We start from the raw sequence: 26370 nt of genomic DNA, 5'->3' as shown, positions 1-26370 counted from the left end.
ATGTAGTTTCAAATATATTTCTGGAAAGTATTCTCAAATTATAGTTTCAATATGTTCCACTATTTTGTTTTCTTCTTTGGGGCTCCAATTACACCTGTGTTGGACTTTTTGCTGTTCAAGCACTGTTCTAGCAACAACTTTTTACTCTACCTTTTTATCATTTTATTTCATTTTCATTCTCTCAGCCATTTTCAAGCTTTCTCCAAAGACTCTTATATTTTCAGTCAAATCTATTCTCCTTTGAAATTAAGTCTTTCTTTCTAACAGGATTTCTTTTTCTAAAATTGTATTCCTAAGTTTATTCAATTCTCAATTCCCATCTTCCTTTTTATCTATTTCTTTTTGAATGTCTGGATTTTATGTAAGGTGTTTTATCATATCTGCCAATGCTTCTTTTAAGAATATATAAATTCACTTTGAAGTGTTATGATGTACCATTCTTCTGTTTTTCTGCTTGTTTTTTTAAAGAGAATTTCATATGTCCTATATTCTATTCATTTTGAATTACTTTATATTCCCAAACCAGCAATTACTGTCATACATAAAAACTGCTGTATACAGAGATAATCTGGATGAAAAGAACCCTTATGCTGGTATGGTATAGTTCCTTTAATTAGTGGTGCATTTTAAATGGTAGAGTGGAATGAAGAGTTGATATGCTTTCAGTTTTGTGATTCTCTTTTGTTTCCACAGGACCCTTAATTTCTTCCTTCCATTTATTAACAAGATTCTAAGTAATATTCCTTCTAACTCACCCTTCTCTTCTTCAGAAATGGTACCTTGCCAAGACTGCTACCTCTGATCCTATGATTTTAAGACTCTTCCTTTTTATTTCCTAGTATCAAGTCCTTAGACTTCACGGATTTTTCATGGATTATAGGGATTTTTAGGGAAGTGATATATTATGAATGATACTGTAATGAAGGACACATGACTGTGTATTTGGAAAATCCATAGAACTGTACTACATATACAAACTGATCCTGATGTAAACTATGAACTTTAGTTAATACTAATGTATCAGTATTTGTTCATCAATTGTAACAAATGAAATACACCAATGATAGGTGTTACTGGGGAAACTGAGGGGATGGGGGAAAAGTGATTATATGAGAATTCTGTACTTCCTGTTTAGTTCTTCTGTAAACCTGAATCTGTTCTATTAATTGAAAATTAAAACAAAACAAAAAATTGAATTAAGTGAAAATCTATTTTTTGATTTCATGTTTTTTCCTTTAAAAAGCATTCAGTAGATGGCACCAGAGATCTTTTAGAATAAGGAATCACTAGATGCACTGTATAATTCATAAAGCTTAGTTCTGATGTTGATACATGCTTTAGAGATCCTATTTATTCCTTAATGAATAATATAATTGATGCTCTGAGAAAGGTGTGTTGAAGACAAATTTAGCTGCAAGTTTTATCATTCAGTAAGTGAATAATCATAGAAATGCAGGAATGCAGATCTGCAGAATTATGGAGCAACAATAATTCCACATTATGGGTAAAGTTTTAAATTCCAATTCACATTTTGACAACTACACAGCACCTTCACTTGGCACTTCTTTACTACTAGTGAGCAAGTATCTCAATAGTAAAATTGTTTTTCTCCATACACTAAAAGCATTCACGAAACATGGTATCAAGGTATTTTAAAATATATTTTCTCCACAGGCTAGAACAGAATAAAGTATTAAGTCTTTCTAAAAATAGACAGTGAAAACAAATCAGTTACCCACTATGTAACTAACTGCCCACTCACTGGCATTCAAACTGACACACTCAATATGCAGTTTCACAGAGAACAAATGAAGCAGTCCTGACTAAAAAAAAAGTGATATTATACAGATGCCCGGTTATTCATACTTTGCCCATTAATGAAGTTTCAATACTATATATGGCCATTTTGGTAGGTACAGAAGAAGAAAGAAGGAATCAAAGTAACATTTGGAGAGAAGAGTAAAATGTGTTCTTCTTCTTCCAGATTTAGAATCTAATTCTCAGAAAACAAATTATCAATGATGGCAGTGCTGAAATAATACAAATCAAGTGTATTAACCATTAATTGCCAATACAGTCTTTTGTAGTTTAGAAAATAATTACTACTTAACATATATTTCCATGAAAAAAAAAATACTACTCACAGTTCCAAATGAATTAATCAGTAATATGGTTTAGATGTTCTGTCCCCTCCAAATCTCATGTTGAAATGTGACCATCAATGTTGGAGGCGGGTCTAGTGGGAGATGTTTGGGTCATGGGGCCAGATCACTGAAAGATGGCTTGGTGCTATCCTCACAGTAATGAGTGAATTCTCACTCTATGGGTTCACGTGAGATTTGGTTGTTTTAAAGAGCCTTGCAGTTTCCCCTTCCCTCCCTCCCTCGCCCTTTCTCTCTTGTTCTTCCTCTCTCACCATGTGATACATTGGCTCCTCCTCCACCTTCTGCCATGATTGTAACCTCCCAGAGGCCCTCACCAGAAGCAGATGCTGGCACCACACTTCTTGTGCAGCCTGCAGAACCGTGAGTCTAAATAAACCTCTTTATAAATCACCCAGTCTTAGTTATTCCTTTATAGCAATGCAAACAGATTGACACAATCAATAAATTTTTAGAACATAATTTAACTACAGTTGAAAAACAACAAAAACATAGAATGAAATTAAGTGTAGGTACACAATAACTGAAAAAGCAATTTTGGAATTAAGTCCTCTGAAAGTATATTACACATTACTGGGTAATAAAAAACCATGACCACTGAAAGATCTCTGAATTCTCCAGAAATATTAAATAGATGTACTAAACTTACAAGAGTAAACTATTCACCTACACCTTTGGAAATACACATTGGAAAACATATAGCTAATGATTTCCAATCTTTTATAATATAATTCTCTACTTTTAATTCAAAGACATTGTCAATAAGACACAAGTACCTCGGTGTGGCAATTTTTATAAAGAGTAATATCAATTTGATCCAAATATAAAAGAAATTTGTTAGACCTACAGTCTTAGTGCAGATAATTATATGACTTCTTAAGCCTTTGTGAAATGTTAAAAATAGCTCCTAAACTTTTATCCACTTTTCAGGACCACTAGAATTCTGGACCTACCAGATTTTAGATAAAATCTAATCCAGTCTCATAGTGGGAAAAAAAAAAAAAAGAAAAAAGAAAAGAGAAACGAAAATCCAGAAAGATCAAATCAGAGACAGTGGCATACTGGCAGAGCTTAGAACACTGGTTTCCTATCTTCCAGATCGGTATTTTTTTCCACCAGATCATGTGGTCTCACCAACAAAAACAATAAAATGTGTATCACTTCTTATTCAAATCTATTTAGTTCTTGAATTCACATAGCTTGAAGAGAAAGTTCAGATAGCAATGGATATTGCAGAATCTGAATCTATTTGGTTCTTGAATTTTCAACAGCAAGGAATTTATTTCAAAATTTATCTGAACTTATTTAATTCCTGAGTTTAGATAATGAAAGTTCAAACAGAGAAAGATACCTATATTTTATAAGAGGTTAATGGGAGAACATTTTGATGCATCATTTTCCTTTTCATGTATGCGTTTCTAATTCTATCCTTCCCTCCCTTCCTACTTTTTGTAGTAGGGGTGGCACAATAATTTAGTTTAATCAGAAAAGATCATTTCAGTTTCCCTCAACTCCAAACCTCTCTTCACACAGAATATTGTAGAAAGTTCCTAATCACCACCAGCAGTAGGATGTACAATAGATTAAGTTGAACAAATATGTAAGTCAATAAGCTCAGTAGTCATGGGTCATTTTTTATTGTTCTGCAAGAGTTTAATAATGCATTATATACATTTTATAATCTTACGTAATTTACATATAAGACTAAAAAAATTTATCAAATCACATGTATGAGATACCCCCATAATCCTCCGGAACAATTCAGAGATATTCATTCCCAGCTTAGGTGAGTCTTTATTTCTTGTCCCCATTCCTTAATGCCAAAATAACACTGCTCTGGGCTAACATTGTAGTCACTTCCAAGTTTTCTGAAAAATTTTGCCAACATTCTATTGCAATTGTTTTTCTAGCACATTGTAATATGCTTCCACTGCTAGATACAACTCAACAAAACAAGCTCTAGCAGCCATACTATATCAGACAGCTGGGGGAAAAACAGTAAAAAGGCAGTATCCATTAATAAAAAGTGTTATCTTCCAAAACCACTGTATTATATCATCAAAATCCAGTAATCCCTCAATATAAAGAATAATATTAATAAATCTAACTTTATAAAGCATTTGTCACAGTAGAATATAAGAATAGCAATAATCTGAACTTCTCAAATTCATAATAAACAACTGATTTTTCACTAATAATTTCATTCTTCCCTTACCAAAACCTCCTGTGATGAAGAGAATAAATGAAAAACCTTACAGACTTAGATTTCTTCTCCTTTTTCACATCATTCTCCATAGAAACATATTAACAAGTACGCTAGTTAGAACACCAGAAGGGAAACAGTAGCACACACCCTTGCCCCCATAACTTAAGTGGTATAGTTAAGCCATATAAAAAGACAAATTTAAATTCATTATATTATTACTTTATGGATAAGCCTAGCTGTATATTTTTCAAATAAAAACAGGAACTAAAGGGCAATACAATAGAACAAAATCTGGTCTACTTTTATATCTAGCACGGAAGCAGCCAGGGGAGTCATTTGGCCTGGGCTACACGTTTATAAATTTATAACACATTTAGAATTTTAATATAATTTTCAAATTAGGTTACATATTTACATCTGGCAGGAATAAAAGGAAGCTTTAGCCTTATAAATTTAAACTTCTTTTTTTTTTTTTTTTTTTTGAGACAGAGTTTTGCTCTTGTTGCCCAGGCCGGAGTGCAATGGCGTGATCTCGGCTCACCACAACCTCTGCCTCCCGGGTTCAAGCGATTCTCCTGCCTCAGCCTCCCGAGTAGCTGGGATTACAGGCATGCGCCACTACCCCGGCTAATTTTTTGTATTTTATTAGAGAAGGGGTTTCTCTATGTTGGTCAGGCTAGTCTTGAACTCCTGACCTCAGGTGATCCTCCTGCCTCAGCCTCCCAAAGTGCTGGGATTACAGGCATGAGCTACCATGCCCAGCCATAAATTCAAACTTCTATCCTACTGGACTTACCTTGATATTACAAATTAATAACAGATCCTTTAATGATCTTGGGTGTATAGTTTTACTTCATTTTGTAACTGTGTCTAAAGTTTAATTTATTATACAAAATACTTAGAAGATAAAACAATTTTTATAACCCACTCAAAAAGTAAAGTTGCTAAGCCTCTCTCAATCTCTTTCAGAGTTCTCCTTTCTTTTCTTAGTTGTCTTAGTCTTAATTTAGTTTCTTCTATGTGTCTAGTTTCTTTACCTACCCCAGGGAGGGCATCAGAACAAATACATCTTTAACCTCACAAGGTTAATCTACCCAACTAATTAGGGACAAAGTCTATAAAAGCACTTCAATCAGGCTAAAGCATTATTCAACAAACATAAAATATTAGTAATGATCTGACAAAGGACTTTTATCCAGAATTTATAACGAACACCTACAAATCAACAGAAAGCAAACCCAATTAAAAATGAGCAAATGACTTGAACAGATCCTTCAAAAAGGAAGATATATGAATTGTGTGTAAGAACTTGAAAATGTGCTCAACATCATTAGTCATCAAAGAAATGCAATTTAAAGCAAAATGAGATACCATTTCACACCCACTAGAATAGCTAGTAACGGACTGCTAACATCAATTGCTCAAAGGCATGTGGAGCAACTGTAATTCTTACATATTGCTAAGACTCAAATAATACATTTTCTACAACAGTTTGGCAGTTTTGAATATAAATAGCTTTTATATTAGATAATATAAATAGCTTTCATGTTTTATATTTTAAATATACATTGATCCTATAACCCAGCAATTCTACTCCCAGGTATTTTCCCATGAGAAATGGAACAGATGTCTTAAAAAAAAAAAGACTTACACAAGAATGTTCATAGCAGCCTCATTAATAATCCCTAGCTATTTATTGTAACGCCTTTCAGAGAAAGGAGTAAGAAAGTACAAAGAATAAAAAAATATTCTTGCAATTTAACTCTGGGTGAGTAGGAAAGCATCAATGGCACTAAGTTAAAGGGGAACATAGCAAAAAAAAAAAAAGAACAAGTTTTAAAGGCAAAATAAGTTTAGTTTTAGATCCAGCGACTTAAAATTCTTCCCATAATATATATGTGAAGGTGTCTAGAAAAGAATAATGAAAGAGGCAGTGGTTCATCTAAACAGAGGTGAAGTGCTGAAGCCAGGAGAGGGGACGAAATCTGGAAAAAAATCTGGGAAAAAAGTATACGTACATGTATACACACACACACGTATGTATGTATGTATATATACACTATATGCATATATACACTTTATGCATATATACTATACATATACATATACAGGTAGATATATGTATACAAAATATAAGGACACTGTCCTTAAGGTATGACATTCTAGGGACAGTATAAACATTAAATAGTAAAGGAGGTAAACAGAATTCTTAACTATTTTGTGCAAGGACTCCTCTGTCAGTGTGGTTAAGCCCATGGGCTCCTTCTCTGAATCATGTTTTTAAATGCATGAATATATAGGAAACAAACTATATTAAAACAGTTTTATATTACTACAATATAGTAATAGATATGTAATATATGTATTGTGTAATATATGTATTATGTAATATATGTAATATATATTATGTAATATATGTAATATATATGCCTCTTTTTAATGCATTAAAATATAAAATCTAGTAGTAAGTCCAATATCTGCCATAATTTCAAAGTAGTGAGAATGTAAAAAATAATTCAAGATATGATATAAAAATATTTATAATTTCTATTACTGGAATAGGTACTACTAATACCACTGTTGGTTGTTGTCTATGCTTACAGTTGAAGCAAATGTTACATTTCAACTAAGGGTCAATGAAAATAAAAATGTAATTTTTTCAACCATTCAGCTTCATGGACTCATGAAATCTTATCCATGAACTTTTGGGCAAACTATGTGGATCCCAGGTTAAGAATCTCTGAGCTAGAAAGTAAAATTAAAGATACACAAAAATCTGATAAATAGTATCATGAGAATTACAGCAGCAAAGTAGTATATGCTGATTTTAAGTTGCAGTTATGAAATGCTATATCAACTGTTTCATTTCTTGTAACTGTGAGGTAGAAAAAGAGAGGTCAGAGAACTTGCCAAGCAAAATAAAGCAGAAAAGATTCAGAGGTTTCTGAATATTATCAGAAAAAGGAAATAAATGTTTAAAAATGCATCCCCATCAGGACCGGGCGCGGTGGCTTATGCCTGTAATTTCAGCCCTTTGGGAGGCTGAGGTGGGCAGATCAAGAGGTCAGGAGATCGAGACCATCCTGGCTAACATGGTGAAACCCCATCTCTACTAAAATTAGCCAGGCAGGGTGGTGGGCGCCTGTAGTCCCAGCTACTGGGGAGGCTGAGGCACTATATATGCATATATACACTATATGCATATATACTATATAAGCACTCATACATTTTTATAAGCTACTGAGGATGCTGAGGCAGGAGAATGGTGTGAACCCGGGAGGCAAAGCTTGCAGTGAGCTGAGAATGCACCATTGCACTTCAGCCTGGGCAACAAAGCGAGACTCCGTCTCCAAAAAAAAAAAAAAAATCATTGATAATGATCATAACCATAGACTGCCATAATTATTCTGTATCAATGTTCCCAGACATTCCACTCCCATCCTGCTTCATCCAGCTTCCACTTCTTATATAAGCTAATGATATATTCCACCATGCAAGACAAGTTCAGAAGAGATGAATAACAATGGCACAAGTCTTCCGGCTAGCCTCTTACCCTCAATATACGAGACACTTAAGTACAGTAATTGAAAAGGAAGGGTAAACCAATTTCTTCTTATAGGGAGGCAGTCAAGCAATTTACTCTGGATACATTATCCCAATGTTCATATTTCTCTACACAATAGTCTGAGTTGTAGTGGAAATTTGACCAGAAATTATTTGGAATGCTGGATCATTTCCCATGATAGACTGTCTTTTTTTTTTTTTTTTTTTTTTTTTTGCCTCCTCAGCAGTGATGACACTTGCTATTAAATAGTGTAAATCTCCGACCTATGAGAGTCATTTAGATAATGCCTTATTCCTATCATAGCCACCTTCAACACAGCTTTGAAGTCACTGTCTAGAGGCTACTATGGAGAATTACAGTTAGGGGTGCCACAAACGTTTGACTTGTTAGAACACAACCAATCTAACCAGTATGGTACCCAAGAAATGTCAAAACCTTTATATAAGCTTTCGGATCTGCTATAGCTGGGGCATTCCTAGGAACAAATATAAAACAAAGTAAAAGTGTTAAAAAGCAGATTTGTTTCCAAAGAAAAGCTAGTATTTTCACAATAGAGTGAAACCCAAATAAGGATAAAAAGTCTATTCTAAATCAGTTAAGTTTTGTAAGGACCCCTATAGACTACTATTGGATTTAAATTTATTCTTCTCTGGTCACAGGACCATGCAAAATATCTAAATGCTACAATAACAAGCCGAAAGGTAAACTGAGGAATTAGGCTTAATAATTAGCTACCAAGACTCCTGCTATGGCTCTACTTTATCTACTGAATGAGCCATAAGACCCTCCCAAACGTTGTTTTTTATCATCTTTAATTTTCAAATAGCATAAGACTGTAAGCAAAATGCAAACAAATTACTATTAATGAGTATTAAAAAGAATCATTTACCTAGAAAATACTGTAATAGGATAATTACAGAGGCACAGAGCTAGATTTCAACTAGAGATCATCTTTCATTTTTATAAGTTACTAAAAATCAATTATCAAAACTCTAATATAACTATGATACTTGCTCAGGGTAATAAAAGATACTGAGAAAATCTATGTATTTTCTGCTCTCTAGGAGTTAACAACCTAGTATGGAAGAATACAATACAAAGATTATATATTTCTCGGAAGAATATGTAGGGGAGGGGTCCCCGACTCCTAGGCCACAGACTGGTACCAGTCCATGGCCTGTAAGGAACCGGGCTGCACAGCAGGAGGTGAGCAGCCAGCAAGTGAGCATTACTGCCTGAGCTTCACCTCCTGTCAGATCAGCAGCAGCATTAGATACTCATCGGAGAACCAACCCTATTGTGAACTGTGCATGAGAGAAATCTAGGTTGCATGCTCCTTACGAGAATCTAACCAATGCCTGACAGTTTTATCCCGAAACCATCTCCCTGCAACACCTTGCCTGAGAAAAACTGTCTTCCACGAAACCTGTCCCTGGTGCCAAAAACGTTGGGGACCGCGGATCTGGCGGCTCATTTTGTCTTCAATTTCAACACCCCTGAGATGACAAGAGAATCAAGAACTCATGTGTTATTCTCCCTATTGTATCTCCACTGTATCCTACTATAACAAGCAACGTCCTCCTTGAGACTAAACACTAAACGTTACTCATGTATTCGGTGATCAACCATGGTACCACAACTCAGCAAGGTAACTCAGTGAGTATCTCATAAATGAAACGACTCTTCACTCTTCAAAGGGAATAAAGACTGCATTAATATTTGAGCAATAAACTAATCTTTTAAAATTGGTAGTGCACAGAAAAACAAAAATGAGAAAACATTCCTTTATTCTCTCACACTTTATGCCAAAAGTTACTAACACTCACTGAAAGGAATTATTAGAGAAAAATGATTTTTCTTCCGGAAGGAAGTTAGCTGGTTCAAAGGTTAGCAAGAATGAAGACCTAACACATTGCTTATGTTGCTTTCACTTTGGCTTACTATTTCACCACTGAGTTTGCACTGCAAAGAATAAATACAAAGTCAAGGATAAAGTAAGTGGACGTGGGCTTCCTGAAATTTCTTTTTATTCTACAGATTTGATGGTCTCAACAGCCCATGTAGAACAAGGAATATGCCAGGTCACAGGAATATAAAGAATACAGAATCATAGGATCTTTGCTTTTTATAACATTTGAGGAGTTTTTTTTTTTTTTTTTTTGGTGGGGGTAAGGGGTACAGACACATTATCATAAGAATCCATACCATTATCACAAAAGAAAACTCTTGCCAGACCCATTATATACTTCCAAATTTCATTTTTACTCATACCTTACTTAAGATTTTAGTGAAAGTCATGTCCTACCATAACTTAATGAAGCTACCCACCCTAGATGGTTTTCCTTAAAAGACGATATGGGCATGGTATCTTCTTTTAGTCTTAAATCTAGTTTACTCATCCTTATCCATGCCACTGTCCATAGTTTTTTGCCTAATTAAAGCCAGGACCTGACCACTGTATTTGTGAATGTCCTAGACTTGTTAAAGCACAAGTCTGATTCCCTTGTGACTACAATTTTCCCTATTACATCCTTTAGCAGATATAGAGTCTTTTTAGGTAGGCTCATTGATTTTAGTTATTTTAAAATGTACAATTAAATTATTATTGATTATAGTCCTCCTGTTGTGCTATCAAATACTAGGTCTTATTCAATCTTCTACCTTTTCTTTGTACCTATTTACTATCCCATTCCACATTTTTTAATTGGAATATTTCTGTAAGAAAGAACTGCCCCTTCCTCCTCATTTATTTATTCACTTATATCAGTATTAAAACATGGATATTTATTTTATTCTATGGGTAATAATCCAAATTATTGTTAAAACTATTGTTTACTTTGTTGCTCAAATTGTTGCATCTCTGGCGATCAGGAGCTCTTTCAGGATGGCTCCTGTGTTCTCATACTTGTTTTTGAGCACTTCCTTACTTTCTGGCAACACAAAATGTTGCTCATCTTGCATTTTCCTAGCCCCAGCCATGAAAACAACCACTTCTCCAAGGGGCTTTGGTTCCTTTTATTGGAGAATCCTTATTTTATGAAGGATGTATATAAATAGAAGTCCTGCACTTCAGCGGGCATCTTATATAATAACCCCTGACTATACGCACATACTATTTTACAGAGCACTTTTCTTAGTCCATTTGGGCTGCAATAAAAAAATACTTAAGACTGGATAGTTTATAAACAACAGAAATTTGTTTCTCACAGTTCTACAGGCTGGAAAGTCTATAGATAAACTTTACAAAAACAGTATGAGCAGGCTGTGGATATAATATACAACTAGCCAATAGCAGACAGTAAGGTGCAGCAGACAGTTCATAATTATACGTAAGATAAAAATGGTGAAATAATATACAAAACTAATTTATCACAATTCCCAGGTACGGTATTTAATCATACCCTCTGCAAGAGTTATAGACTCCTTATATCTTAGTAAATAAGAAACATGGAGAAAGACTAAGACACTGAGGTTCCAAAGTACCTTAGATATTAGGGTAATTCTTGACAGCAGTTAACTCTACATCACATTATTAAATGAGGTACACAGGAAAACTCATGTATTATTAAAGCATGTTTTACAGAGTACTATTATTATAAAAATTGCATTTAAAAGACAACAATCTTTATGTGAGAATAGAAACAAAAAATATCAGAATCACTTATGACATGACAGAACTTCAACCTTTTATAAAATAGTTGAGATGTTGGATTGATTCAGTCACTGGCTTATAACTTGGGTTTTATTTTTTAACACTAGAATTTATCATCAATACAACTAGAATATACGGAATATATAGAGAAAATTATCTAGCAAAAAAAATAGTTGACCCAGCAATATACCCCTCCTTTTCTCCCTTTCCAAGTTCAGGAGACTTAGAATATTTCAGTCCTTGGTTAATTTCTACAAGCATTACAAATTTTACTTTTTCCTTAAAAGGCCATGAACTTGAGATTCTAATACCACCAAATTTAGTATGTTGGGCTATCTTAAGTTTGTAGGCAGACTACAATCAAATTAGTCTTATGGTTAAGATATCAAGAGGAAATAAAGTTTTAAGAAATCTGGATTAGGGGCCGGGCGCGGTGGCTCAAGCCTGTAATCCCAGCACTTAGGGAGGCCGAGACGGGCGGATCATGAGGTCAGGAGATCGAGACCGTCCTGGCTAACACGGTGAAACCCCGTCTCTACTAAAAAATACAAAAAACTAGCCGGGCGAGGTGGCAGGCGCCTGTAGTTCCAGCTACTCGGGAGGCTGAGGCAGGAGAATGGCGTAAACCCGGGAGGCAGAGCTTGCAGTGAGCTGAGATCCGGCCACTGCACTCCAGCCTGGGTGACAGAGCGAGACTCCGTCTCAAAAAAAAAAAAAAAAAAAAAAAAAAAAAAAAAAAAAAAAGAAATCTGGATTAGGGTTTTAGATGCATTATATATAATGGCTGTGAAAATTTTTTGTATTTATGCTTTGACAACGTATATCTTATATTTTAAAAAAAACTAGGCAAAATAGTTGTTACAGTAGTTTCACTCGAAAAGTTACCTAATAGCCTGCTGTTTTTATAACAGAGATAACCACTGTTTTAAACACATTTAAACACCATGAAGAACTTAAAAACTTAATGAGACAGAATTTAAAAAGTAAGAAACAGAAAAATCAGGGAAAAGCAGACCTCGAAGACATACAGATTTTCTGAGGAGTTTAAAAAAACCAAACTCTTGTTTCCACAGCATCCTCTAACACAAAATTTGTGGCAGGAAAATTGCATATGTAAACATCAGTTCTCATAACAAAACAAAACCATGAAAACCCACCTCAGAAACTATTATTTTATAGAGCAAAACGTTAAGACATCTAACCATATGGCAACCAAGAAGGTGAATGCTGAACAGTAAACTGCTTTCACACTATCTTTTGAGTAGGCTCCTCCTTTATTTCCTTGGCCTTTTAGCAATTTTTCTGAACTGTATTACTGTATATGGTATCCTAAAATTCGTTAGACTGCTTTAGCCATGTTATTTTAAAAACCACACGCATGCATGTAATGTGTATAAACGTGCAGTTTTTAAAAAAAGACTTCATTTTCCCACCACTTATACCTAAAATGTGTAATTTAGTAAATCGAGAAGCAAGTATACATCCCATTTGAAGAGCATGTTATGTTTTTGTTTTATGTCACAGACTTAAATTCATTCAAAACATAAATGTATTACACAAGGAACTGAAAATATAAATCTTATTAAGGTATTCCTTGCCTTTAAGGAGTTTAAAATTTACTAAGATCAATACTCTTAAGAAGATAATGACAAAATAATATCTAAAATTGATAAAGAAAGGTAAAATTCATCCTGGTAGAGTCAAAATTATCCTTAAAAATCCCTTAAATAGCACATAAGTGCAGTCTACATCTTTTAAGGTCTATAATCTCATACATCATTTTGTATTAGGAAACATACATCTTTTAAACATGAGAATTACACTCTATTTGCAGAGATACTTAGAGTAAGTGAGGCATATAGAAACTAAGAGCTATTAAAAGAGGAAAAAATTACAGAGACAAGGGAACCCACGTGTGCTGTTGGTGGAAATGTGAATTAGTATAGCCATTATGGAAACTGGATGGAAGTTCCTCAGAAAAACTGAAAATTGAATTACTGTATGATCCAACAATCCCACTTCTGGGTATTCACCCAAAAGATTTGAAATCAGTTTGTTGATGAAATGTCTACACTCCCATGTTCATTGTAGCATTATTCACAACAGCTGAATCATGGAATCAAGCTAAGTGTCCAGCAGCAGATGAATCTGAATAAAGAAAATGAATACACACATATGTGTATATGTACACACACACTCAACACACACACACACAATGGGATACTATTCAGCCTTAAAGAAGGAAATTTCTGTCATTTGCAACAACATGGATGGAATTGGAGAACATTATATAAAGTGCAGTAAGCCAGGCACAGAAAGATAAATATTACATGTCTTCACTTGTACGTGAAATCCAGAGAGCAGAAGAGTAGAATACAAGGAATAGAGAGTAGAATCCAAAGCTGGGGGTACGGGAAATGGGGAGACAGGGTCACAGAGTATACAATCTCAAAAGGAGTATGGATTTTTTTTATATTTATTGCACAATGTGATGAATAGAGTTAAAAATAGAGTACTATACCTTTCAAAATCGCTAAGAGAGTAAATTTCAAATGCTGTCACCATAAAAAATGTTAGGTATTTGAAGTGATGGATGTATGAACTAGCTTGATTTAATTATTCCAAGTTGTGTTCATAAATCACTTTGTACCCCATAAATTTATGCAATTATAAATTGTCAATTTACAATAAGGACATTTTTTTAAAAGACCAGTAAATCCATTAACTCCAGTATCACCATCTGTATAGGGTGTATTCTCACCAAGCATAACAGATACCCACATAGGTTTTAGTTTCTTATTATCCTCTCTCTTTTTGGCAAAGCACATCTAATTTATGTTCCATTTTGCATATACAATGTGTTACAGGAAATCTAAGAGGGAAACTTTTATTTTTGCCTGGCGGTAGTGAAAAGGAAAACAGGAAAGGAAGCAAGGAATATGAAACATTTCTTCCGTGAAAGATGATTTAGAGTTTATCAAGCAAAGAGGAAATAAGAAGCAGAAAAACACTAAAGTACACATAAATATAATTGGATTTCAGTGTTGATACTAAGCAGCAGCAGGTAAGAGAATAATGGCTTTGTTTTAAAAGAAAGTGATAAATATGTGGAGGGTTAAGGTATAGCCAAGAAAATATGAACACCTGTATGGTCAATAAAAAAATAATATTTTAAGTAGAATCAATGGGATTGAGGGGACCTGGTAGATTCAGTTACTCAACAAGTACTTAGTGTGAAGTTTCTAATCAAGGTAACTGGGGATATGGGTTATTTATATAAGGAACCTGGGCCACAGAATAGGGTTTTAAACTTCCCATTTTCTGGAGAACAGAATAGGAAACATTCATTACACATGTATTGAGCATAAATACATGTGCTAAGTACTAGAAAAAAATGATGAAATAAAAGACAGTGTCTGTCCTCAAAGATTTCATATTTTAACAGAGGAGACAGGAGTAGAAGTCAAAAGGAATAACTAAAATTTTCCAGTGTTATACATAGTACCTCCTTTGAAATTCTTGTGGGTTGCATCTGGAAGTAGATATCCTAGAAGCAGCCAGGAATATGAACTTGAAAAATCATGACCAGCAATGCGGATTGTCTATCACGAGGATGTGAGAACCTGAAGCTTAAGGTTGTCCAGGGAGAATGCATAAAATTAAAAGGAGGATGAGAATTGAGCCTTAAGAGAATAACATTTAAGGGATGAAACAAAGAATAAGAAAATCTACCTTACCCGACTTATACCTTCCTCTTTATATCAAAGGAAAAAAAAAAAAGGGAGAAAATGGGAAACAATTTTCAGAGGAGTAAAGACAACTAAAAGAAAATGGTACAGTGAAAGCCAAAGGAAAGAGAGTTTCCAAAAAAGAGAGGAGTGATCAACAAAGTCAAATACTGTAGGGTCTAAGCAACCTAAGGGCTGAGAATATGTCCTTGTTTTTGGCAAATTAAGGGGTTTAATGGGCATCTGGTTTTGTGTGTGTGTACTGTCCAGCAACCAAGTCTCCTATTTTTAGTACCCTAATTCCCCCTTTTCTAGGATTTAGCTAGCTGGTAGAGAGTACCATTATAAAAAGCATACACACTTCACCTGACAACTCTAGAATCTTATGCTTTTTATACACCTGGTCTGTTTGGGCATATTCATTTTCCAGAGTGCTGTTCTCATCCTTTGACTACATGTACAATCGATGTGGAAGGGGCCAGATCCCTCCTCTCCTTCTCAGTGGTGCTAAGGGTGGGCAGAGAGATGTCTTAGAATGGGCCAATTAAATGAATCCTCTCAGGACTTCAAAAAACGAACACGTTATGGGAGCATAAACCTGAGGTCATGCAGACTTGTTTATTATAATGTGTCCTTGGCTGTGGTTCCTTTGTATTCTTGGATTCTTATTTGCCAACCTTGGCCCTCTAGCCTCTAGATATTATGAGAGCCCTGAATAGTCTCCCAATAATCCCCTTTTCCTTAACATGGCCAAAGTTAGTAACTTTAAATCAAGCACCCTGATACAGGAGCTATCCATTTTCCTTTGCTTTCTTCTACTGAGGGAATTCTGCTCAACTGTTATTGCTATTGTAAAGCCTGTACTAGAAACAATACACTTTCTTCTACTAACTCTTACTTCAAGTTGAATTTATACTTCTTTTAATTCCATAAAATCTATTTCTTAAATTCTCTAACAATCACACTGTATTTATAGTGTACCTCAGATGAAGAAGGCAATAATTCAGTGAAAGAGTTGAGTTTTAAAGGACGTACAGAAGGGTCTGAGAAACTTAAGAACTGTACAAACTACATAATTTGAGGATCACAGTTCAGTTGAGTAGTTTCTGCTGACAATGAGGCTGTAGCAACACTCCTTGTTGAATGTGAAAAACTACACTATTGACAAATGTGTTTAAACCACTATGCACATTTTAATCCTGATGAACTAGAGCTTTTATGGGGGAAAAATTCCACCTCAATTTTTTTTTTAGATAAGAACAGCATTAGAACATCAAGATGTCAAAGACAGCTCATCATTACTTTTTAAGTGGAAAGTGTAAAGATGATATTAAGCTAAAACCTTTTTTGGTATACCACTTGAAAAACTCAAGAACCCTTAAGGTAATGTTAAAGGAAGGAATGCTTATTTTATGGTGTTCAAATCATAAAGCTTGGGTATAAAGGTATTCATGATGTTGTACAGAATCATTCTTTATTATTCATCAAGGAACATATGGAAGGAATTAAAGGAAGGAATGAATGGAATTCATTAAAGGAATTCATTAATGGAATTCATTAAAGGAAGGAATGCTTATTTTATGGTGTTCAAATCATAAAGCTTGGGTATAAAGGTATTCATGATGTTGTACAGAATCATTCTTTATTATTCATCAAGGAACATATGGAAGGAATTAAAGGAAGGAATGAATGGAATTCATTAAAGGAATTCATTAATGGAATTCATTAAAGGAAGGAATGCTTATTTTATGGTGTTCAAATCATAAAGCTTGGGTATAAAGGTATTCATGATGTTGTACAGAATCATTCTTTATTATTCATCAAGGAACATATGGAGAAAGAAAATCTTAAACAAGGCACTTCTGATAATAGAACAGGCTTATGTACATCTCTTTCTGGTTAACATTATTTCTGAAGGGAATATTTAAATGGACTCTTTTGCCTTCCAATTGAATGTCATTAACGCAGCCTACAGACAAAGGACGTATCACACACTTCAAGTATATTGATGATGAATATCTGATGTGGGGTGCTAATACATTTAACACTTCTTTAATGTAGGATTTATGAAAGAGTTTTGATAAGATGATACTATTAGCCAATCAGGCTTGGCGGAAAGTATCACCGCAAACAATGAATGGAGTATGGAAGAATCTAGTACATATTTTGCTAACTTCCAGGAGTTAACGGAAATGTTGACTGTAAAGCAAAAACTCTTACATCTTGCTAAAGGAGGCTGAATTTAATGAAATGGACAGTAGAAATGTTGAAGTTTATAACTGAAAAAATCTTTCCACTTGATGCTCATCACTAGTCAAGCAAAGAAAAAGGAGTCACAAATACTTGACACCGAATCTTAAAAAAAAAAAAATTTAGACCATACAAATAAAATGTTCGTTGTTACAAGTGAGTTTGATCATGACTGGAGAAGACTCATCACATTAAAAAATTAAACTACAAATAAAGTATTGGGTGACCAGGAGCTGAAAAAGTGCAAGTGAAGTAACTTTAAACAGTTTATTCATTCTGAGGAGTTTTTTCATCCAGTTGCTTTGTCTATTGCTTCAGTTGATGGTTCAGAGTTACTTCCATGGATTCAGACAAGGATGAACCTCGGGCATCTATTTCACTACTTCACCAGTTCACTCTGGCTTAATTCACTATCAAACAGCAATGGGAGCTAAAGCTCCTATTTCTTTTTTTAACCACCATATTTCACACAACCAACTCTATAATCCATTAATCGGACATTTAAAAACTTGTCTTATTTATTTTGCTAAGTGCTATTGACGATCATTAATTATCTAACATTTCATTATTTGTTTACACCACAGTACATGTTCATTGGTGAAGTTACTATTTCTCTGTATGCAAAGAAACACAGACAATCTCTAACTCCCCCCCTTCCTGCTTTACAATGCTACAATTTTAGATTGTTCTTTAGAGAAAAACAAACATTATATAAAACTGAAGAATGGGAATGGCAATCACCTACCACATGCCAAATCCATAATTTCTCAAAATTGCTATTAATTCCTGAAATATATTTCTCCTAAGATCTCTATGGCTTGCTACCTCAACTTTTTTTATATCTCTGCTCAAATGTCATCTGATTACCATTTATAAAAATATAATCACCATCTCCATGCTTTATGTCCCTCTTTCCACTTTGTCTCCATGGCACTTATCTATATTCATATACAACCAGCATGTGAAAGGTTTGGGTGTGTGTATATACACATTCAATCACAGGTATAATTTACTTGTTTATTATCGGCCTCTCTTCACTAGAACATAAAGGTCCATGAAGACAGGGATATTTTTTCTTTTGTTCACTAGAGCAGTACCTGGCATGTAGTAGGAGCTTAGTAAATCTTTCTTAAATTAATAAACTAGTCATGGACCAGAAATATGTTTTATAAAGCCCAACATGCTAGTTGTGCTTGGGGGAAAAGTCACAACTGGGGAAAAGAAAGAACTAAATTAGTAGCATTCTATACAGGTGATGATACAGTTGGTGAATTCATGAGTTACTCAAGAAAACTGGGAGAAATATCATTAAAAAGGCTTACTGAAGATACTGTAATACCAGCCAGTCATATAGCACATATTAGTTCTTCTGTTACTTCCACATAAAAGTGCTTCTTCCCATTAAGTACTTAAATATAAAGAATTTTGAACAGCACATACAGATTGCTATATATTAAATACAGGCTAATTTTACTGACTGCCATATTAGAGACAGCACAGGGAAGAAGCATTACCTAAAGACAGATGGTAATTCAAAAAATAGGACCCCCAATAGAATTACATCTCTTTTGATGATCAGGTCTGCATTCTCACCTACTGTAATGAATTAGAATACACAAAGAAATTATTTAGAAAAACTAACAAATTATATAAAGATAAATTTAAAAAACCATTTATTTCCCCTCAAAACAATTTTTAAAAACTTTTATTTTACGTTCAGGGGTACATGTGCATGTCTGTTATTACAGGCAAACTCATGTCATGGGGGTTTGGCACATAGACCATTTCAACACTCATGTACTAAGCATAATACCCAACAGTTATTTTTCCTGATCCTCTCCCTCCTATCACCTGCCTCCCATCCTCCTCCCTCAAGTAGGCCCCAGTGTCTATGGTTCTCCTCTTTGTGCCATTACTTCTTATTATTTTAGATCCCACTTATAAGTGATACTTTTTTTTTTCTGTTCCTGCATTAGTTTACTAGAGATAATGGCCTCTGGCTCCATCCATGTTGCTGCAGAGCACATGATCTCATTCTTTTTCATGGCTGCATAGTATCCTATGGTATATATGCACCACATTTTCTTTATCCAGTCTACCACTGATGGGCATTTAGGTTGATTCCAAGCCTTTGCTACTGCAAACAGTGCTGCAATGAACATATGTATGCATGGGTCTTTATGGTAGAATAGTTTATAATCCTTTGGGCATACACCCAGCAATGGGATTGCTTGGTTGAATGGTAGTTCTGTTTTTAGCTCTTTGAGGAATTGCCACACTGCTTCCCACAATGCCTAAGCTAATTTACACTCCCACCAGCAGTGTATAATTCTTCCCTTTTCTCCACAACTCCGCCTGCATCTGTTCCCCTCAAATTTAAACATTTACCCCAAAGGATATTAGGGATGTACAAAACCACTAAATGAATAATGACTAAACATTTCTGAAAGGAATATAGAATCACTTATATTTTCAGTATTTCTGGTGGATCCCTAGAACATCTTAGAATATAAGCACTTACTTGTCATCTGCCAGGACTCACTCATGATGTTTATCTAAAGGTCTAGCATACTGCAGCTGTGAGTTACATTTTTTAAAAACCATTGAAAGGCCATCATGATTTTAAAGCATTGATTTTGATTCTGAAAACATTTCTAAAATGTTTAAATGCACTCAATTAACTTATTGAGTGTTAATGGTGCCAGGTACTATTCTAGGTGCTAGGGATATAACAAAACACAAAATCCCTGCCTAATTTGTTCTTACATGCCAGAAGTGGCAGATAAGAAGATGTGAAAAGGAGTCAAGGAGACTTTAAAAAAAATAACATGAGGGCTGGGCACGGTGGCTCATGCCCGTAATCCTAGCACTTTGGGAGGCTGAAGCGGGCAGATCACGAGTTCAGGAGATTGGGACCATCCTGGCTAACACAGTGAAACCTGATCTCTACAAAAAATACAAAAAATTAGCTGGGCATGGTGGTGGGCACCTGTAATACCAGCTACTCGGGAGGCTGAGGCAGGAGAATGGTGTGAACCTGGGAGGCAGAGCTTGCAGTGAGCCGAGATCCGGCCACTGCACTCCAGCCTGGGTGACAGAGCGAGACTCTGTCTCAAAAATTACATTACATAACATAACATAACATAACATAACATAACATAACATAACATAACGTGAAAGAGTGACTGAGATGAATTATCAATACGGTGGTGAGGGCAGTGCAGTGTCAGGAGAGAGGCAATATTTGATGATATGAAGAAATTAGCAAAGTGCACTGGTAGAAACAGGATTCCAGACAGAGGTAACAGCAAGTGTAAAGATCCTGAGAAGAAAATAAGGTTAGCACATTTGAGGAAAAGCAAAAAGCCAGTAAGTATTCAAAAGAATGAATAATAAGATGTGGTCAAGGAATAGGCAGAACCAGACCACATAGAGTCCTTGAGAGATTTTATTCTAAATGACATGTAAAGCCACTAAATGCTTTTGGACAGAAGAATAATGATCTGGTTGAGGCTTTAGAAACATCATTTTTCTGTCTACATAGAAAGCTGAATAGGTAAGACGGGGGAGAAGTAGAAACAAAGGGACTAGTTAGAAGGCTCTTTAGTAGTATAACCAGACCAGATGGGCCTCAGATTAAGGTGGTAGCAATGGAAATGATGAGACATGGTGAAATTTAGAATAGATTTGAAGGTAGAGACTTGATAATAGGTTGCATGTGGGCTGTAAAAGATACTGAGAAATCAAAGAAGGCTCCTGGCCTTTTGGCTTGACCAACTGAGTCACAAGTGATACCTTTCACAAAGATGGAAAAAACTGGGGAAGGGGAATAGACTAAAATCAAGTATTCTGTTTTAGACTGGTCATTGTGGGATGCCTATTAGCCACTGTAGTGAAGAATATCAACTAGGCAGTTAGATATTTAAGAGTTGGTAAAGCGGGAAGAAAGGTCAGGATTAGATTGACTATGTAGTTATTATCAGCACACATATGATAATTAAAGCCATAGGACTGAGTGAGGTCATCAAGTGAGTGAATGTATATCAAGAAGAGAAGACAGCTGAGGACTAATTCTTAGGGCTCTTCAACGTTTAAAGGTCAAGAAGAAGAAAACCAGCAAGGATCATGTGAAAGAACCAATTTGTGAGAAAGGCAAAAAAAATCCGAAGGGTATAATTTTCCAGAAACCAAGAAAGTGATCAGCTCTATCAAATGATGCTGAAAGGCTAAGATGAGAAATGACTGGCATTCCTTTGAATAGGACAAAATGGAATTATCAGTGAAATTGATAAAACAATTTCAGCGGAGTGGTAGGAAAGAAAGTCTAACTAGGATGGATTGAAAAGAGAAGGGAAGGTGGAAAGTGGAGGTGGCAAAAGTATGGACAATAACAAATATTATTATAAATACCTACTGTGTGCTAGTTTTTGAAATATACTAGTTAACAAAAATTCAGTTCCTCATGGTGCTTATATTCTAGCAGAAGGCAACAGATAACAAACAAAAAATAAAACAAATAGAGTATACAGTATAATAGAAGGTGACTATTCTACAAAAAGGAAAGAGAATTTTTAGTTGGTGGAGGTTTGAGGAGAGAGAGAGAAAATAACTACCCGTAAGAGAGGAAATCGACTAGATAAAGGAGACCTAGAAAAACAGCATGATTGGATATTTTCCTCTTGTCAAGTTCAGCGATTACAGAATAAGCGTGTAGTAAATAAGCGTGTAGTAAATGAGAAGTGAATTAAAACACAGATAAGATTCTGAGTGTCAAACATGACAAAGGCATGGAGAGGAAAGGGAGTTAAGATTTTACATGAAAAATGATCATGGTTATCAAGCACAGTATCTGAACTGAGTACAGAGAGAAGTGAAATCATGAGGAGGTACTCAAGAGTGAAAGTGGTGTGTTCTACAGATTGAAGGCTGCAATGAGGTGAAAAAATAAATTGGATACCTGCACAAATAATCCCATTAAAAAGTGGGCAGAGGACCTGAATAGACATTTCTTAAAAGAAAGCACACAAATGGACAACAGGCATATGAAAAAAAATGTTCAATATCACTACTCATCAGGGAAATAAATGCAATTCAAAACCACAATGAGACATCATTTTACCTCAGTTAGACTGGGTATTATTAAAAAAGACAAATAATAACAAATGCTGGCTTATATGAAGGGGAAAGGGAACTCTTTTACAGTTTCTGGGAGTGTACATTGTACAGCCACTATAGAAAATAGTACAGAAGTTTCTCAAAAAACTAAAAATAGAACTACCATACAATCCAGCAACCCCACTACTGGGTATCTACCCAAATAAAAGGAAATCAGTATATCAAAGAGATACCTGCATCCCCATGTTTACTGCAGTACTATTCACAATAGCCAACTTACGAATTCAACCTAAATGTCTTTGTTTTTGTTTTTGTTTTTTTTGTTTTTGAGACAGAGTCTCGCTCTATCACCCAGGCTGGAGTGCAGTGGCGCGATCTCGGCTCACTGCAAACTCTGCCTCCTGGATTCACGCCATTCTCCTGTCTCAGCCTCCTGAGTAGCTGGGACTACAGGCGCCCGCCACTACGCCCGGCTAATTTTTTGTATTTTTAGTAGAGACAGGGTTTCATTGTGTTAGCCAGGATGGTCTTGATCTCCTGACCTCATGATCCGCCTGCCTCGGCCTCCCAAAGTGCTGGGATTACAGGCGTGAGCCACCGCGCCCGGCCTCAACCTAAATGTCTACGAATGGATAAAGGAAATGTGGTATATCTACATAATGAAATACTATTCAGCCATAAAAAGAATAAAATCCTGCCATTTGCAGCAAAATGGATGGAACTAGACAGCCATTATGCTAAATGAAATAAGAAAGGCACAAAAAGACATATATCACATGTTCTCATTCATATGTGGGAGCTTAAGAAAATGCTGACCTCCATAGAGGTAGAGAGTAAAATGATATTTATCACAGGCTGGCAAGGGTGGGAGGGGATGAAGACGTTGGGTACATATCTACACAGTTAACTAGAAGGAACAAGTTTTAGTGTCTGATGGTACAGTAGGGTGACTACAGTTAATAACAATATATTGTATTTTTCAAAATAGAAGCAAAGATGTGAAATGTTCTCAACACAAAAATAACTATTTGAGGTGATGGATATTCTAAATACCCGAATTTGTTATTACACATTTCATGCACGTATCAAAATATCACATGTATCCTGTAAATATGTATAAATATTATGTATCAATACAATAAATAAAAAATAAATAGTGGAATGAGAGTATTGGGATAAGATGGTAGTCAAAGAAAGGGATAGGTAATATTAGACTTGGGAGGTGATAAAGGTATAGGAATGTGGGAAAAGGTGGCTAGAGTAGAATAAAGGAAAAGAATGTTGGAAATGAAGAGATCAAGTAATGGAGAGGCCAGGGTGTTAGATGTATCAGCTACATAGAATTTGAAGTCAACATGAGCTATGATGGGAATAGTATTTGGGAGGAAGAAAGCAAAAAGCCTGGTAAAGACGATAATGTAGATGGAATACTTTAATGTCATGGCTTCAAAGAAGGTCATGGTTTTGAGCAAGCAGGGCAGATATAAAGATTTTGGAGGTTGCCTGCCAGTTACCTCCTTATGTTACACAAAGTAAGGAATTAAAAACAATCAGCAAGTGAGAAGGCTACAAAAGCATCCTTTATGAACACACAGGTTTCAATTAGAGCAATAAAGAAAGAAGAACACTCAGAGAAGAGACTGAGGGATTCTGTTGATGGAAGACCAGAAGTTCCAGAAGACAAAGTAGAAAGAATTTGGGTGATTGTAAAGGGGTAGGAGACTGGGTCAAATTACGGAATTAAAAAGCCAAAGGGAGATGAGAATCTGGGTGATGATGGATGAACTGGTAGATTTCCTTTAATTCCTTCTACGGATGGACTCGCAAGTAAAAGGGAGATTTTTATCAGAAATGTAAAAAGTCTTCAATCTGGTTCTAATTTTAAGTGTGTTCTCAGAATTTGTTTACTATCTTACAGATACCTGGTAAGAAAAGGAGAAAAATCTTTTCATGAACACCTCTGAATGCAGCTTGTAATGGTATATCAGTTATTTTACGACACTTAAAATTCCCTGAGAGTTCCAAAAGGACAATCTATAGAAGAGAAATTCAAAGTATGACCACAATGACATCACAAAGGAACACTTATATAAGAAATACTTAAGGCCTGAATGAATCATGTTAAATTTACATAGTCAATCAAGGATGTCTGCACTTAGAGAAAAGCAATCTAAAAGATTAACACTACCTGTTTTTAAGAAATCAATTACTTTATCATCAGTCATAACCCAACTGGTCAGTGAACCATACTAGTATTTATATCATGCTAGAGTACAAAACAAAACAACAGTTTGAAAGAAAAAGGGCCTGTGTTCCCAAAAGGTATGGGGAAAAAAAAGTTGTTAATATAAAACCTGGCTATCAATTAACTTAAGGGAAAAGAGTTCGTTCATAGAAGCTTTCAACTAACGGCATCAAATTCATCAAGAAGGTCTTCAGGAAAAAAACACAGAATTGTGGGTACGTGAATACTAAGCATGTGTGGGTATTAAAGCAGGAAAAACATTACATTTTGATGAAGGATGACTTTGTTATACAGATAGCAGTAGGATTCGTTCAGCTACTACGTACATATTATCTGTCCAATTTAGTCAAGTCCAGCAGCCTTCAATTTAAAAATAAAAGATGAGACATCTTCCTGAATCATAAGCCAGTGACTTAAACATTTCAGGTGATTAAAGAATCTGTAGCTAAAGGTCAAAATAACTTAGTTTACATTTCATGAGAATACCTGTGGACAAGGCATTTTATAGCGATATGCCTACGTTTATCAACATTCCAAACAAACTGATACTCAAACTATACCCAGTAATACTTTAAGTACAAAGCAGAGAAAGGTAACTATATGTATGTACAAAATAATTTACTTCTTCAAAACAGAACAAATGAAGTACTAATACTACTGAATATTTGGAGAAACTGAAAGATAGCTAGGTAGAGTTTATCTTAGTAGTCACTTATTCACCCAAGAAATATTAACTCAGGACCTAAGATGCAGGTACTGTCCTAGTTGCTGAGATTCTGCAATAAACAAAACAAAGTCCCTGTTATGGAGATTTCCATTCTACTCCAGCACTCTACTTAATTTTAGTGTTAACCTCTAGAAGGAATTCAATTTTTAAACATTTCTAAAGTAAAGAATATACAAAATTAGTTAAAAGTTCATCTTTGTCCTAGAACATCCTTCTCTTTGCATTTGACTTATTCAACCCTAAAAGAGTATTTTTGACTAGCTTCTAAATACAATGAATTGCTTGAGCTGTATTTAAGCAATATGCTTCTTCCAGTCTTGAGAGGGTTTAATGCCAGTGGCATTCCTACAACCTATCTATTATTAAGCACTACAAGGGAATTAATCACTGAAATTGTTCAGAAGCCACATGAACAGAAAATAGAAACCTATGAGAAATATAGAATATTCCTCATAGTTCCTCTCTAGTCTGCTTAATTCAAATAAAGTAATTCTAATCCTAGTCTGCGAACTAGTGGATAATGGGAAGTGTTTTCTATTTAGTACTTAAAAGAATCTAGGTGCTCCTCACACAGAACACTGTTCATTTTTTGAACTTCTTCTGGATGACTCAAATGTTCAGCATACAGTTAAAAATCATGGTATTTAACTTCTCTGAGCTTCACTGTTCCTACCTATTAAACAGTACCTACCTCTTAATATTGTTTTGGCATTAAATGAG

General features: G+C 35.1%; 1 protein-coding gene across 18 annotated transcripts in view; it reads right to left on the bottom strand.

Moving 5' to 3' along the window:
• The window catches only part of LCORL (ligand dependent nuclear receptor corepressor like), a 296483-nt gene that overhangs the window by 90706 nt on the left and 179407 nt on the right, over nt 1–26370 (bottom strand). The window lies entirely within an intron of this gene.

The sequence above is a fragment of the Macaca thibetana genome, chromosome 5, assembly GCF_024542745.1.
Source record: "Macaca thibetana thibetana isolate TM-01 chromosome 5, ASM2454274v1, whole genome shotgun sequence".
Classification (NCBI taxonomy): Eukaryota; Metazoa; Chordata; class Mammalia; order Primates; family Cercopithecidae; genus Macaca; species Macaca thibetana.
This window is presented reverse-complemented; position numbering and strand designations above follow the sequence as displayed.